This window comes from Rattus norvegicus, chromosome 17 (genome assembly GCF_021556685.1).
Source record: "Rattus norvegicus strain SHRSP/BbbUtx chromosome 17, alternate assembly SHRSP_T2T, whole genome shotgun sequence".
NCBI classification, from domain to species: Eukaryota; Metazoa; Chordata; class Mammalia; order Rodentia; family Muridae; genus Rattus; species Rattus norvegicus.
In genome coordinates, this window is record NC_141550.1 from 27259094 (window position 1) to 27272976 (window position 13883).

Below are 13883 nucleotides of genomic sequence, written 5' to 3' on the forward strand. Positions count from 1 at the left end.
CCTCTATACTCCCTGGTCAATGTATACACACATACCCACCCCCCCACACACACACAGAGTAACTAAACGTAATAAGTACGGTAATAGGCATCAGTCTGCTGTAGTGACTACATCACTCATAAGGAAAGTAGCTAGCTGTGAGGGTGGCAAGCAAGCCAGGGAGCACCATCTTGTCACCATTTCAGGTTTCTGTGTGTTTGAGTTCCTGCCCTGACTTCCCTCAGTAGTGGGCTATGACAAGGCCCAAACTGAGACAGCATAGAATTCATTTCCATTTTCCAAAGGAGGAGACAAGGACCTAGAAGTACACTCAATGCCCACCCAAGGCTGCACAGGCAGCTCACTCTAGGCTTTATTCAGTCACCAAATAAGCTGCTGCTGGCTCTTCTTGTCCTAGAGTCACCTTTCTTGACAATGAATTTGGAATTTGGCTAAGACCTGCTTCTGATGTCTTGGTGTCTTGTTGCTGAAGACGACTGAAGGCTAAAGGCCAGGTAATTCACATGAAGGAGAGGTCTGTTTAGCACATTGTTCTGAAGGCTGAGGCTTGCAATATCCAGGGCCTAGTACCTGGTGGAGGCCTTCTTGATGACTCCTAACACTGTGGAAAGTATCACAAGGGGCTACACAACAAATGTGCTAACTCTTTTCCCCACCTCACTCTCACCCCAACCACCCTTCCCCTGAGACAGATCCTGAAACTTGCTATGTATCTGAGGCTAGCCCTTAATTCCTGAACCTGTCTTCTCTATTTCCCAAGTACATGGGTTAAAATGTATACTCCACCATGTCCAGTGCTTTCTGTCTTACAAAACTATGAATTCCACTGTGGAGATTCACGTTCATGATGTCATCAAATCTTAACTATCTTCCAAAGGACTCACCACCACGAGACCTCCAAAGACATGAACGTCATAGGGACACATTCCATCCCTAGAAGCTGGTTTCCAGAATGCGTGAAGCTTTGAGTTTCGGAAGAGCCATACACACTACCATAGGCGCCTTTCCCATGCGTTAAGATTCTAAGATGTGAAGATGATGGGCTTCTGTTAGGTTTCAAACAGCAAAGTGGGAGCTTCCAAGAACAGCAGGGTCTTAGTTTATGTACAAGGCTGACTGTAGATCCATCTTGACCTTGAAGGGCAGGTGTGCTGAGCAAAGTCCGCTGTGCATCTTCCTTGTGCCTGGAGGTTTCCAGGAAGTGAAAGCATCCTTCTGTAAGTTAACATGCTGAGAATCCAAGTGGCTAGATTGAGAAGGTCTTTCCTGTCTGCCTGAGGTCACTCTCAGCTGCCCTGGTGGACATGTGTGAATTCTGAAAGCCTCTTAGCCAAGGGCGAGCTGTGGCTGTTCAGATATACAACCACTTTTTCTTTCTTTCTTGTCATCCACCTTAGACTGGAAATTCTCTGTAAATCCCTATCTGCTTCCTTTAACACTTTTCTTTCACAAATATATATATGTGGTTTGCCCTGAAGTTATCTGTATTTTGATGCTAATTCCACTGCCCCAAGGACAGCTGCCTAGTCACTTACTCAGAACTCAGGTGACTTCACCAGAACCACCTCCCCATTGAATATGTAAAGTACAGGTGAGGGGCAGGTACAGGATAGAAGGAGGCCTGTCATTGGAGGAAAAGGAAGGATGGGAGGGAGAGAAGTTTGAAGGAAGAGGAGGAGACTAGGACAGGAAGAGACAGGAGAGAGGAGGGCTTTGTATGTTTAAGTGGACAATTATAGCTCATCAATTGGGTCAAAGATTATTGTGTTGTGTGTTCTTTTATGTGAGGGTTTGAGTGTAGGAAAGTGTGCGGCTGGGATGTGTTTCCGCTAAGATATCTAGCAGATATCTTGGGGCACTGCAGTGCAGACCAAGCGGGTGAAAGACAACTATAATTATTTATTTTGTTATTTTTACAACATATATATATACATACATATATATATATACATATATATATATATATATATATAGAGAGAGAGAGAGAGAGAGAAACAGAGAGAGAGAGACAGAAATAGAGAGAGAGAATGTGTATGGGTATATATTATATTTATGTATATATTATATATGTATAATATATTTATATATATGAGTATTTTACCCACTTGTCTGTCTGTGCTGTGCCCTCCAATCCTCTGGAACTGGAGTTACAAATGATTGTGAGCCTTCATGTATGTGCTGGGAATTGAACCTGGGTCCTCTGGAAGATCTCTTAACTGCTGAGCCATGTCTCCAGCTTCCTCCCACTTTTGGACTTAGGCAATTTTATCTTGATTCCCGCCTTCCTAGTGCCTCTGGTTTGCTTATTATTTTCTTTTTTGTCTACCTTCAACTTATCCACAGCCCACCCCTGATCCTTACTCGGTGCAGATCTCTCTGTCTCCTTTTGTGCAAAGGCTTTACCTTCTTCCTAGACACTCACTGCTAAGACCAAGATCAGGTAGTAGAGACTTCAGAGTCCCTGGGCAGTGGAGGGAAGCAACCTGAGGAGATCACTTCTTGGCCCAGTTTTGTCTAAAAATTTCATCACATGTCCCCAACTTGAAGTCATAAAGGTCACACTTTCCCAAGTTCAGTGTCTTTTTTTTTTTTTTCTTTTTTTCAGAGCTGGGGACCGAACCCAAGCGCTCTACCGCTGAGCTAAATCCCCAACCCCCCAAGGTCAGTTTCTTAATGCCTAAAGACGACCATACATTTAGGGTGCCAGAGGAGAGCTTTTGCTCCTTGGAGCTGGAGTTACAACAGTTATGACCCTCCTGATGTGGGTGCTGAGAGCTGGACTCCCATCGCTTGCAGGAGAACTACTGCCTTTAACAGCTGAGCCATTTCTCCAGCCTTCCTTATTCTTGACAGAGTTTCTCACTAAACCAGAAGCACACTGATTCAGTTAGGGTGGTTGACCAGGAAGCTCAAGGGATTTGCTGTCTCCCTCTTCTCAGCATTGATATTACAGGTACATGCCACCACACCTGGCTCTTTTTTTTTTTAGATTTATTTATTTATTATACACAAGTACATTGTAGCTGTCTTCAGACACACCAGAAGAGGGCATCAGATCTCATTACAGATGGTTGTGAGCCACCATGTGGTTGCTGGGATTTGAACTTGGAACCTCTGGAAGAGCAGTCAGTGCTCTTAACCTCTGAGCCAGCCCCACATCTGGCTTTTATGTGGGCACTGAAGATCCACACTCTGAGCTTCATGCTTGCATAGCAGTTTATTGATTGAGATAATCACAGTCCCTAGTGATAAGATCTTACAGTCAATATTGGTCAGAAACCATGAGTATACCTAATATTCATTAAACACTTACTGCTAGCTGAGCACAAGACACTCAATATTTTAGCTACACTATCTTACTTAAGTCCTGCAGTAACACTCGGAACTTGTTGCTATGACTACCACTATCTTAGAAATGAGGAAGGCAGTTGATGGAAGGGAAGCACGAATCCAAAGTGCTGTGATGAAGATGAGGTCTCCATGGTGAGTGGGACCAAACACCTAACAGTGCAGGGACCCTTCTGTGGCTGTCTCATAGGGACCGTGGAGCCTGCAGCTGAAGTGACAGCCTCTTTCAGGATGTGTCCTCCTTCGTACAGTGCGCAAACAGGTCAGAGAGGCTCCAGGCAATGTGGAAGAGCTGTCTTCTCTCTCTGGGTAAAGTCAGTTTATAAAACAAACAAATTAAACAAATCCTGTGAGTATTCATTCCACGGAGTTTTTGCCCAAAGCTACAAGCATCCGTTTGAGGTTTTAGTGACAGCAGCAGTGGGTTAGGCCATGAGTGTAGTGATCAGTCCGCCATCCTTTCTGGGGTCAGCAGCTAATGTTATGGCTCAGTATTTAGCAGGTTGGAAGAACTGGGTTTACCGTATATTTTGGAGAGTCTTGAATGGTTGTCCGTGAGAAATTTAGAATCCCTGGTTCAGTGTTATAGAAAATTAGAAGGGCTTTGCCAATGATGGCAAAGTCTTCCACGAACTCTGTTAGGTTCCTAGCCACTGTGTTCTCACTGTGAGTGATGGGTCTATCTACCAATCCAATTTAGAGGTCCCCTTAGTCCCTTTTCACTTAAGTCACGAAGCTAAAGGAGAGTCCCAAGAGCAGATCATGAAAGACACAGACACGGAATGGGGGGTGGGGAGGAGGGTTGGCCCAGAAATAATTGAGAATTGTGCTTAACAATCTCTTGACCAAGAAACATTGAATATGATGACAAATTCAAGCATGGGATGGGGAGGCTAGCTGGAGTCTTAGGTCACCTGCTGTAGTCAGGGCCAGGGCAAAGAGCGCTTCTCAACAAGGTATAAATGAGACTGGGTGCTGGGAAGGAGGTGAACAGGCGCCTTGCCCCAGCCTGCGCTTGCTGCCTGGGTGAACAGTGAACGCTCAGTGCTTGGATTTGGTAACCTGTCACCTTGAGCCTTTTGGACCAGAGCCTGTCACATGAAGGTCTTCCAGTCCCATGACTGTGAATCAGGGCTGTCCTCCAGGGGCTTGGGAAAAGAAATGAGTAACCAGATTGTACCAGACCCTCGACTGTCTCCCAGTGACCTGCACCCATGCTAGGCCCAACCCTGGTAGAAGACTTGGTAAAAAGCTCCAAGGCAGGAGAGGCAGGAGGCCACTCCTAGCTGCCACTGGGTCCCTTCTGTTGTGTTTTATTTAAAGAAAAAAAAGAAAGAAAGAAAGAAAGAAAAGAAGAGAAGAGAAAAGTAAGAGCCAAGGGTGTGTTTGGTGTGGTACCGTGGGAGGGGGCCTCTGCAGGCCCATGCTGAGGCATCCCTTCCCCCAGTGTATGTTCTTAGGAGAGTTGGTTGTTTCAAGTCTAGGCGTTTACTTAAAATCTACATCCAGGACAGCTCCAGAGAGGCAACCCACAGATGTGGCACCATCACCTCTTTCTAGTTTTTTTTTTTTTTTAATTAAACCAAAAACGGAGGAATGTTAGCATTTCTTCTAGGCTCTGCCCCACAATTACCTGGCAACAGCCAGGTATGCCTGACTCACTCTAAAAGGAGTTGTTCATCTCCTCCTTGATCTCTTACTCACTCTGCCCCTTCTCTCCCTGACCCCTTTCTCGAGTCTCTCTCTCTCTCTCTCTCTCTCTCTCTCTCTCTCTCTCTCTCTCTCTCTCTCTCTCTCTTTCTCTCTCTCTCCTTCCCAACCTCTTTCCCCTTCCCAACTCCCCTTCCCTGCCCTAAATAAACTCTATTCCTACTATTGTATGGTTGGTACCTCAAGGGGAGGGGATGCCTCAGCGTGGACTCACTGAGCCACCCCCTCCCACCTCACCATACCTGGCTCTCTCAAACATATCCTCGGCTCCCTTTCTTTTCTTTCTTTTCTTTTCCTTTCTTTTCTTTTCTTTTCTTTCTTTCTTTCTTTCTTTCTTTCTTTCTTTCTTTCTTTCTTTCTTTCAATAAAACACAACACCTCAGAGTGTGCAGCTGCTGGGGGATGCTCAGTGGTATCTCTCATTTGTCCGGTTGGAAGGAAGGAAGGATGCTGCTTTCTTACCTCGGAGGCCGAGGGTTGCAAGCAGGGTGTGTGACAGATACAGTGTGATCAGAGCCTAGCGTCTGGTCTCAGAACTGGGTCACCTTACAGAACAGCACAACGACGACGTGTCCCGTTTGCTGGGATCAGGTTTCGTCCTTCCTTGTCAAACCCAGTGGTGCCCCCAGGCTGCTGGCAGCTCCCAGGCGCTCCTTTGTCCTAGAGTTGCAGGAGGCCAAGGAGCAAAGTGACACAAAAGGCTGGGTGCCCAAGCTCCCCACCCTCTCTCTGCTCAGCTGCGCTGGCTCTGCCAGGGTCCTCTACCCAGGGGGGTTCCAGGGCAGTAAGGGTGAGATCTGCACGGCCACCGCCCAACCTTGCCAAGAGCTGGGGATTGGAGGGTGCCTCCCCTTCCACCACCCTGGATCTTTCCAACTTGTATTTCTGCTGACGCTGGAGCCCTGGTGCTTTGCCTTTAGAGACACCCTGTAATTGAAAGGAGAGGAGCGAGAAATACCTCTTGCTGCCTGGGCTCCCAGACAGACACTTGCTGCCCTCTAACGGCTTCTGCCTGTGAGTTTCCCAGGCACAGGCCTTCCTTCCTGTAGGGTCTGTGGTACGGGTTTCCTTCCCTCCGGTTAGCAGGCCCTTTTGCCTACAACTGCTGAAAGAGTCAGCCGTTTCTCATCACAAGGAAAGATGTCAAAAGTCAAATCGTGCTGGTGTGGCTGGCTCGGAGAGAAAAGGCTGGCTCAATGTTTCATTGCTGGTCCCGAAATAACCCAGAGTAGCGTTTGCGTGGCCTCTGCAACCCCGCTGTCTTCAGAAGGGACAGCTCCTCCTGTCTTTCTGCCCTGCTGCAGTTCTGAGCAGCTTCCTATACTGAGAGAGGAAAGCACACCACTGTGGCAAGAGCCAGCAATTGTCAGCAAGTTGTGCACACAAAGGGGCTTCCTTTTCCTGCCTTGATGGGGATGGGGGTGGGGCGAGAGCTGTGGACCAGGGTTCCCTCCCCTGACCTCTTCTTAGGATCCTTAAGAACCTGGAGACTCGGGTTGGAAAGAGTCCAGTTCTGTGTAGAGAGGAACCAAGCACTTTATGAAGGAACAAAGGTTAGAGATATGGCAGAAAAACCTGGGGCCCTTGCCCATTTTTGGTAGTTGGGAAGCTTGGCCCCAGATAGAATGGAGACACACTGAAAGCAGACAGCCGGGGTTTTGCCCCCATCAGTTGAGATCTGGCCCAGAGAGAATGGTGCTGTGAAAATACTTTATGACTGGTTGGGAAGAAAAGTGGATGCAAAAATCAGAGCCCTTGAGCTGGAAACACTGTGAGGAGTGAGGCTTCTTGGTGGGCACGGTGGGGGGGAGGGGGCTGTCATCTTGAGATGGAGTGCAGGATGGACTTTCTTTGGTTTTTGCAAAATTGAGGCTTGGTGGTCCCATAGGGATGAGGGTCACCAAGGAACGGGAATTCTGTAGGGAGTTCTGTGTGGGGCTGGCAAACTCCTGCTCTCCTCTGCAGAATGGAGAAGGGATGGGAGAGGCAGGAAGTGGAGCTGCTGGGCTGGAATTTGAACGGACACGGACACGGACACGAATGAGCATCATTAGTGGTCTGCCGGGTCGGGCTTTCACTTTGTGGGAAGGGAAAAGAAGCACCTACTTTTTTTCTTTTCTTCTTCTTCTTCTTTTTTTAATCTGGAGTTTAAGTTGCAGAGGTTTGAGAAATGAGTTTTACTCTTTGGCTACTCGACTTTATAGAATCATCTCCCCCTCCTCCCTTTTCTCATAATGTTGAACAAATTTGAAAAAAAAAAAAAAAGAAGAAGAAAGTTACATTAAGGGTCCAGTGTGGTGATGCAGGTCTTTAATCCCAGCACCCGGAAGGCAGAGGTAGGTGGATCTCTGTGTGTTCAAAGATAGCCTTATCTACATAATGAGTTCTGGGACAACCAGAGTAAACAGATTCTTTCTCAAAACAAAACAAAAAAGAAAACAAAAACAAAGCAAATAAACAAAAAACCCACCCACCCAACCAAAATCCATTAGACAAAAGCTAAATTTTCTTCTCTCTCTCTCTCATCCTCTTTCTCTCTCTCTCTCATTCTCTCTCTTCCTGCCTTCCTACCTTCCTCCCTCTCTCTTCTCTCTTCTCTCTTCTTCTTTCTTTCTTTCTTTCTTTCTTTCTTTTTCTTTTGTTCTTTTCCCTACCTTGTTTCTTCTTGATAGAACTCACCTGAAATTCTGGTGTCTGGTTGCCTAAAGGTGCCCATTTGTCTGCAGATCGTTAGTAGCTTTGGGAGCAGCTAAGAGCCTGGTGTGCAACTCCTTCAGCCTAACAGGGCCCACAGACTCTTGCTCCTCGGCTGTGAGCAGTTGGTCAGTCAAGGGGAAAGCCAGCTCTTGGTGTAGTCTCACTCAAGGGTGTGGAGTGGAGAGAAATAATAAATATCACTTCTGCACTAAGACTTGGATAGTTTAAGATCACCCCCTGCTCCCGAGCCCCAGGCCAGCCTGGTCTACAGAGTGAGTTCCAGAACAGCCAGAGGCTACACCAAGAAATCCTGTCTCCAAAAGCCAAAACAGCAACAACAAACCCTCGGGATCTCGCTCACTGGATGAGAGATGGCTCTCACAGACTCGTGTGTTTGAACGTTTGGTGGCCCGATTGGCGGCACTGCTTTGGGAGACTCTGAAACCTTTAACATGAGCTCAACAGGCCTCGTTGTGAGCTCCCTTCACCAAGAAGCAGTTACTTGGCTACCTACCTACCAAGGCTTGCCAGCCACGATGGACTGTTTTCTCCAAACTGTGAGACACGGTAGATTCTTTTTGTCCCTTTAGATACTTCCCTCAGGTTTTGTTCCCAGCATCAAGGGCAAGACATCCCGCGAGCCCTCTGCTCCTGAGCCAAACCCCTAAGTCACTGACTGCTGCTCCTCTTTATGTGTCTGGGAATGCCACCTGTGGTCTCACTCGCTCTAGACGATCACTCTGACTGAGCTTGCCCTAGAACTGAGCGTTTTGTGGGGTGTGTGCGGGTACGCAGATAAAAGGCGGAACACAGTGCCTTCCTTTCTCCTCCTGAAGCCAAGTCTCCATCTCTGTTCCAGCCCTTCCCACTTCCTCCTTTTTTTCCTTTTGACAGAGCTGGGGGTGGAACCCGCGGTCTTATTTGTGCTTCAGAAATTCTCTCCAACTGAGCCGCACCCTCAGCCTGACACATCACTTTGTTTTTTTTTAATATTTTATAAAGAGTTATTATTTGTAACTAGGTGTAAAAAGGGAAAAAAAAAAAAAGATGTGTGCCTGCATATCCATGTGTGCACCTGTGTGGAGGAGCCCTTGAAGGGCAGCGGCATCAGATACCCTGAACCTAGAGTTACGGACTATGACCACTTGGTGTGGGTGCTGGAAGCTGGACTTGGGTCCTCTGGGAACTGAACTTGGAGTGTTCTTAAGTGCTGAGTCATCCAGAGAGCCCTATTTTTAAATGTTTTTTTGGCTGGGTGGGTACACGTATGAGTGCATGCGATGAAGCCCTTGCTGTTTCTGTAGGCTTGTAGGGAAGTTAATAGTCCTGGAGGTCTAAGCCTCTTTCCTGGTGAAGTTGGGAACATTCTCTGACAGTGTACAGATGCAGAACTTAGTATGTCTATCTATCCCAAGGAAGTCAGTGCCGTTTGTTTTCCTTTCCTCTCCCCTTCTCTCTGTTAGTATCTGTGCAGATGAAACTGAGTTCTCCTGTGTGCTAAGCAGGTGCCCGCCTCAGAGCCACACCCCCACACCCAATTATTATTATTATTATTATTATTATTATTATTATTATTGTAAATAAAGGCTGGATTCAAAGGATCGAATGGGCTGAAACGTAAACTGGCTTCAGCTGGAGCTCTTGGCTGCGTTGAAGCTTGTGCTCCGGCAAGAGAAAGAATTTGGGATCAAAGCAGAAAGAGAAACTTTGTAAAAGAGTTGGGTGTAAGAAAAGGAGACCGTGGCCCCTTTGTAGAGAAAGCAGCTCAGATCACAGCCCAGAAATGTGTGAAAGGGTGGGTCTCAGTGGTAGTAAGAAAGAGGGAGCTGGGGAGGCCTACACTGCATGGGGCATCGGGCTAGGAATACACGCCCACAGAACCCAGGCACATGGTGGAGAAACCTGCAGAGAGACATTTTGGCAGTAAGTGGAAAGGGGGGCCTTCAGGGGCCCCAAACTGGGAACCAGTCCAACGCCCTGTCTGCCAAGGAGAGAGAGAAAACTTGGAATAACAGCGGGTAAAGTCCTGATTAATGAATAAGCTGGGGGCTGGTTCAGGTGAGAGCGCACCTGTGATTTACCTAATCCCTACAAAGCTGCACCCCGAGATCCCTTACACTCAAAACTGCGGGAAGAAAGCCTGGATTGTGCTCAATAGCCTTAAGGGGTAGGGACTCTGGGGGGCGGGGCTTAAAAGAGAAAATCTGGCTTGGAGGTGGGGTGGAGCTTTCGGGGGTGGGTGGGGCTTGCGGGGGGCGGGGGTGAAAGGAGCTGCTCTTAGTGCCAAGGAAGAACCAGAGTTGCTCTCTAAGTTCGGGCATCAACTCTAGGCAGAAGTTAACTGATTGTTGCATGTACTTATAGACAAGGTTATTATCCTCCAGCTTCGCGGACTGCCTGGGCTAGCTATTTTTGTTTCTGTTTTGTTGACAACAGTTTCTCAGACTTTTAAAGTGTGACACGCATTCAGAAAAGGCCTAGTTTGCTAAAGGTTTGCACATGCTCACTGTGAACAGCATTCTGCACAAGGTCATTCCCAGCAGGAGCCTAACTCACGCCTTTCCTAACTCCAGCTCTCGGGCCTACATCACAGCCCAGTTTGGTTGCTTTGTTTCTCCTAGCTCTGCTCTGTCCTGAGATCCAGCTTACACATATTAGGCAAGCACCCTACCACTGAGTTACACACCCAGCCCGGGGTGAGGGGGATTATATTTTGGTACCAGATGCCACAATTTGCTGTAAATCTTACTTTTTTAATGCTATTTAAACACTGTAAATGTTCAGTGTTGTAGCAGAAGTAATTTTGCCTTGTATAACCATCACCTCAATCCATCTATCCAACCTTTTTTTTCTTACTTCCAGAAGAGGCTCTCTACCCACAAACTCAAATTCCCAGCGCACAGCAGCCACCATTCTACTTCCTGTCTCAGTGAGTGTGACTACTCCAGGGGCCCCACTTTACCACAGTCTAGAGATAATTCCCAGGGCCCTGCACATGCTGTAGGCCTAGTCATGCAGCAAACACCTCGCTCAGTCTGAAGACCAGCTCAGTACCTTTATAATAGAGTACTTTGGTCAGTTCAGTTATCCAGTGATAAGCACCTGGGCTGATAAGATAATGCATTTCCACACCTCTGAACTCACTACTCCTCCATTCACAACTATCACCCTAAAATGAAAAATACAGTTGGAATCTCCCAACCCCTGAATCCCGTGTGGGTTACATTGAATCCTTTTTTTTTTTTTTTTCTTTTCTAAATCGTATTTTCAGATCCCGAGGGGGAAAATAATACCATAGAAACCAGGTTATCTTGTTTAGTTAAGTCCTAGCCTCCACTCTCAACAGATCTTTTAGAAATGTTCCAGTCAGTTCCAGCTATTGCTCAGCCATGTAGGGACAGCCTGTGCTAACGTGGTCTGTGGCAGAAACTGACTGAAGAGGGAAGAGATTACGAACAGAAGAGTGGCTGGCAGTCTCACTGGCCCTCCCTAGGGCCACTACCCATGATGGCCAGGCAGGGCAGCTATCCCTCCTGCTCTCTGGAATGTGGGGATTGAATGTTACAAGGGAGAATGACCAGCACATAGTATGTGCAGGAGGAACCCGAGTCCTCAGTCTTTACTCTGACTCTGGTCCTTCAGAGTCTTGCTTTCTCCATTGGTGGAAACAACTTACCTGGAATCTACCAAAAACAGTCTAAAAAATATTCAATGTAATTTCCAGGGAATCTGGGGATTCTCATTGCTTCAATGTTCTTTTGTAGCAGATGATTGTGGATGGAGTATTCATTAGAGAAGAAGCAAGGGCAAGAGATGTGGAAATGTGTTAACTTGGACAGTAGTCGGGGTTTGTTTTTTGCCCCAGAAAGACACCAGACCTCTGGGCCCCACATCTTTCTGGGAAGTTTGTGGTACAGGACTGAGAGCAGATTTTGCCCAAATCCAAGCTCTGTGGGTTTTGTTCCAAATGCTTTAAGCCATTTAGGAAATGATGAGCTTCAGCTCAAGGATGGTACATGCCTTTCTGCCTCTCTCTCTCTCTCTCTCTCTCTCTCTCTCTGTCTCTCTCTCTGTCTCTCTCTCTCTGTGTGTGTGTGTGTGTGTGTGAGTTGATGTTAGTGCTTTTGTTATAGTGAGGGAACGGACAGCTCAATGAGGCGGCAGAAGTCCTTGCCTGTTGCTGGGAAAGAGTGGGTTGGTGTTAACCCAGCCTCAATCACTGCGACAAATAACCAAGATCAATCCATCTAAGTAGAGGAGAGTTCTTTGGGGCTCTGGGCTGCTTTCAGAGGTTTCAACTCAGATGCTGCCCCGTTGCTTTGGGTCTATAATGAGGTAGTATTTCCTGGCAGGGAGCATGGTGGAGCAAACCAACCATGGAGGAGAGAGGTTGTAAAGGGAGGAAGGAGGAAATGAAGGAAGTGAGACAGGTGCCAATATCTTCCCCGTGAGCATGTGCCACTGACCGTCCGTAATCCATTCACTAGGCCCCACCTCCTAAGATTCCACCACCTCCCAGTATGGCCACAGGTTGACAAATCAGCCTTCAGTACATGGCTCTGGGGATACACACGAATCATAGCAGATGGGACTTCCAGAGGGAGCCTTGGGGATCTGAGTCCCATGCTGTAACTCCAAGTAGTCAGGACAGCGAAGGTAGTTCTGCTGAGAGCTTCCTGATAAGTATGCAGACTTCTCCTAAGGCAGCTGCCGTCCAAGGCAGTGACACATCAGCCCATAAGGGCCAAGAGGGAGCCCTTGGATGCTTCCTTTGCTTTTGCTTTTGGGACCTTCCAATCAACTCTGAACCTGGGGACAAACAAGGCAGTAACCAGGCAGGCAGAGAAGGAATATCTTTTCTTGTCATTGCTATCAACTATAGCCTAGGCTGGACTTGAACTAGTAGTAATCCTCCAGCCTCAGCCTCCTGAATACTGGGTTTCCCAGCTTCAGCCACCATGTCTGGATGAGACTGAATTTGCTTTGTTTTTGTTCTCTGTCTCTCTGACTCTGTCTCTATCTTTGTCTCTCTGTCTCTCTCTGTCTCTCTGTCTCTCTGTCCCTCTGTCTGTCTCTCTCTCTCTGTCTATATTTCTGTCTTCATCTCTCAGACCTCTCTCTCTCTCTCTCTGTCTCTCTCTGTCTCTCTCTCTCTCTCTCTCTCTCTCTCTCTCTCTTTCTCAAGCAGGGTCTCTAATGTAGCTCTGGCTGGCCTGGAAGTTGCTATGAAGACCAGGCTGGCCTTGAACTCACAGAGATGTGTCTACCTATCTCTGTGTTCAAGTGTAGGATTATAGACATCTATCACTGTTTAGTTTGGGTTTTTTTTTTTTGAAATGACTCATGTAACCCAGGCCGGTCTTGAACTTGTTATGCAACCGAGGCTGGCCTTGAACTCCTGACTCTATGTAGCTCTTGAGTGCTGCACCACTACACTTGGCTCCTGAAATGGAGTTTCTTACTGTTCTTCTAGTGTTTGAATGGTGATAGTTTCTTTCAACCTAAATTTCTGGAGTTGGGGGTAAATTTCCAATTGGCCCTTTATAAACAAAATGAAGATTGTCTTGTGCAGGGCTCCTGCGGGTGTGGGAGGGAAGGTGAGTGAGGTGTGTGAGTAGCATTTAACAAGCATAAGAACCCCCATGCAGTCCCGCTGGGTTGGCTGCGCTGTTTCCAGAATAGAACTCTGCATGGCTGCCAAGAGGTGGGCTTTCCAGGCTGGAGCTAAATTCTGGATCTCTTGCATCCATGCATCCGTGTATCCACACATCGCTCATGTCCATGCATCAGTATATCCATGCATTGCTCGTGTCCATGCATCAGTGCATCCGTGCATCCTTGGCTGCCAGGGCAGGATACTGACAGTGTTGCTGCTTCCTCTGGGGATGGGCAGGATGTTGACTCTGGGTGCTGAGGTTGCTGCGTTCACTCAGTTTTTATGGGAAAGAAGAGACTTAGACACTTCTGGGGAGAACGTCAACAGTTTCCTAACAAGCTTCTGTGTCTGCTACACTCTAGCTGGATGCAGAGAGCACTGGGGGAAAGTGTCTTTTGCCAGTAGAAGTCAGTTACAGGGTGAGGGAACCCACTGAGCAGAGAGGGACTTTAGTTTGAGTTGGGCCCCATGC

General features: G+C 47.4%; 1 long non-coding RNA gene across 1 annotated transcript; it reads right to left on the reverse strand.

Moving 5' to 3' along the window:
- Positions 1 to 2976: 2976 nt before the first annotated feature.
- LOC100910628 (uncharacterized) lies at positions 2977 to 6383 on the reverse strand. Its single transcript, XR_015641570.1, has 3 exons — positions 6017 to 6383; positions 5521 to 5718; positions 2977 to 3653 (listed from the first exon to the last, which is right to left on the reverse strand). It is a non-coding gene; the product is annotated as an uncharacterized LOC100910628 (long non-coding RNA).
- Between the last annotated feature and the right edge of the window lie 7500 nt (positions 6384 to 13883).